The sequence below is a fragment of the Myotis davidii genome, unplaced genomic scaffold, assembly GCF_000327345.1.
Source record: "Myotis davidii unplaced genomic scaffold, ASM32734v1 scaffold330, whole genome shotgun sequence".
Lineage (NCBI taxonomy): Eukaryota > Metazoa > Chordata > Mammalia > Chiroptera > Vespertilionidae > Myotis > Myotis davidii.
This window is the reverse complement of record NW_006283770.1, coordinates 8,491,517-8,494,090: the sequence shown is the minus strand read 5'-3', so window position 1 is coordinate 8,494,090 and position 2,574 is coordinate 8,491,517. Positions and strand designations below refer to the sequence as shown.

At 55.2% G+C, this 2,574-nt stretch overlaps 1 protein-coding gene across 2 annotated transcripts in view; it reads right to left on the bottom strand.

The window, feature by feature from the left end:
• Positions 1-186, bottom strand: part of E2F8 (E2F transcription factor 8) — a 17,228-nt gene extending 17,042 nt beyond the window's left edge. Inside the window, exon 1 of one of the 2 annotated variants that reach the window (XM_006753979.2) lies at positions 32-186. The gene's annotated coding sequence lies outside the window, so the exon portion shown is untranslated. The remainder of the gene's footprint in view (positions 1-31) is intronic. The other variant, XM_006753980.2, reaches the window with a different exon arrangement.
• Positions 187-2,574: the final 2,388 nt, after the last annotated feature.

Below are 2,574 nucleotides of genomic sequence, written 5' to 3'. Positions count from 1 at the left end.
CGGGCGCTGCTCCCCTCTGCTTCCCGCTGACCTGTCAGTTCACCTCACGGTTGGAGCGGGCGAAATCTGAGCGGGGACTCCTCGGCACCTCTTCCCCACTCAGGCTCCAGAGCCCCGCGAGTCGGGCCGTCAGTCGGTCCTTGTGCCGCGCCGAGGTGGGTGCCAGAAGGCAACGCCGGAACCGGGACTGGCAGGCTGAAATTAACCCGCTCCCCGCGCGAGCCCATCCCGCGGACAGGGCGGGCCGCTCCCCTCCCCCACGCCCACTCTTCCCGGCCCCGGACATCGCGCGCCAATCCGAGCCTCCAGATCCGAACCGGCCGCGAATCACCGTCCAGGCGCCGCCCTCCGGTCCCGCCTCTACGACGGTGTTGGGGGAAAAGTTCAGCAACTTTTTTTTTCCTTTTAATTTGCAAGCACCCCCTCCCCTGACTCAGAGGTGCGGAATGAAGTTTGGCCCTGCAGGGGCCATCGGACGGGGACGCGCGCGCTCTGCGATCCCCTGCCCAGCCCCAGATCCATTCCCCTGCCTCCGGACCCCAGGCGGGACTATTCCCCCTGCCATCCCTGGCATGCATTATTGCGCCGTTCACCATCTGCCCCATGCACCGAGAAGAAAGTGGTGTGTGGAGGGAGAGGCTTGGCCAACGGGGGCCAAACTCGATGGGCGCGGGGTGTTGGCCGAGCCGTGAGAACTCAGGTGTGTGAAGAAGAGGGTTATGGTTGAACACCCGCCAGGCTTGCTGGGCGTCCCCCGTTCCCGCTCCTCCCTTTCCCCTCCCTGTCGTCTTCCCTCTTTTCCCTGTTTCCCAGCCTCGGGAAACTTCAACATGAAATATTATATAGTTCTAGATTGATAGTAGGACTGGGAGACGCTGTAGTCCCACACGCTTCGTTTTTCAGACGGGGAAACCGGAGCCCGGCGGCAGCGCGCCTTGCCTGCGCCCTAGTTGTCCTGCTCCTGTTATTTGCCCTAAAACGTTTCCCCTTTTGTGGGGATCTGCGTTGGAGTTCCGGGACCGCTGGCATTGCCCAACCACACCTAGATCAGGGCGCCCGTCTCTCGGCTGTTCGGTGCGAGGGCTTCCTCCTTTCTTGTAATCTCGTGTGTCAACTACAGCAAGACCTGGGCTACGATTCCCCGGTCCCTTCTCCTACTTTGTATCTATGAATCACCCGGTGCTGACTTGCGGCGCGGGACATTTTTACATTCCCGGATGCGATGTAAGGGCCTGGATACTGTGATACTGAGGCTGCGGTCACCGTGCTACAGCGACCGGCCGCAGGCCCAGAGGTCGGGTGACAAGCAGTGGCTTTTCCCCCAGCAGAACTCGACCTCAGTGCGCAGGGTGATCGCCCGTTAGGTGCCTCTGTCCTCCCTTCGCTGCAGCCTGGCACCGGCCATCCTGGCTCCTGGCAAGTATTGCTCAAGAAAGCGTTGGACCTGAAAGCGGGCTCTTGGGATGCCTACAGCTCTCGGAATTAAAATAAAGCCAGGGTCACAGCGCCGAGCGGCGTTCTTCCTGAGCCCCGTACACCTTTTCTGGAGCAAGGTGCAGGTATAAACGCATCAGCCAAAGTGGGCATTTGGTGCTTCTGCTTTAGCCACTATATGTTTCACAAATTGTGCTGTCCCTCCTCCCTCCTGGTACCCATAGGAGTGCTCCCGTTCAGCTTTGCCCCGCTCCCTTAAGTTTTTACGGCCCGGAGTCCTCTCTACAGGGACTCTTTTCAGAAGCAGCCGATCTGTTCAGAGGCGGTGACTAATGCGCTCACATCTGTGGTCTACAGGGCCTTTCCTACCCCAGGTGTCTGGGTGCCAAATACTTGTAGGGCAGATGGTGCAAGGAGCAGCCACCTCTGGTGATGCTGCACGGAGGGCATCTCATTTAATTCTCAGCACAGGCGTTAACCATGGGTTAGGATCCAGAAAGAGAAGGAGCGCATTCTTAAGTAACAAACGCAAGGACTCAGGGGTAAGTGACAGCACTGGGATTTGAAGCCAAGTGTTTGTTCCCGAGCGTTTTTACTGAGAGTCGTGTTCTTCACTGTGTTGATCTTCACTTCCTTTGCAGGATAGTTGTACCCATTTTATAGAGAGGAAAACAGGCACAAAAAGATTTCAGTGATGCCAAGTCAGCTTCAGGGTCAGACCATTATAATGTAGGTCACCTGCTCCCAGTTCATATAGCCCATTTCACAACCTCCGAAAGTTCCAATAAAAGCAGTCTTGGGGACATCTTAGACCAGCCCTCAACCATCTAACCCAGCAGTTCTCAACCTGTGGGCCACAATCCCTTTGGGGGTCGAACGACCCTTTCACAGGGGTCGCTTAAGACCACCAGAAAACACATATATAATTACTTATTGTTTTTGTGATTAATCACTATGCGTTAATTATGTTCAATTTGTAACAGTGAAATTGGAGGTCACCACAACATGAGGAACTGTATTAAAGGGTCGTGGCATTAGGAAGATTGAGAACCACTGATGACCCTTCCTCCAATATAACAAAATATAGGAGAATAGATATGTACATTTTATTTCAATGACAATTGTCATGTCTTATTGAAG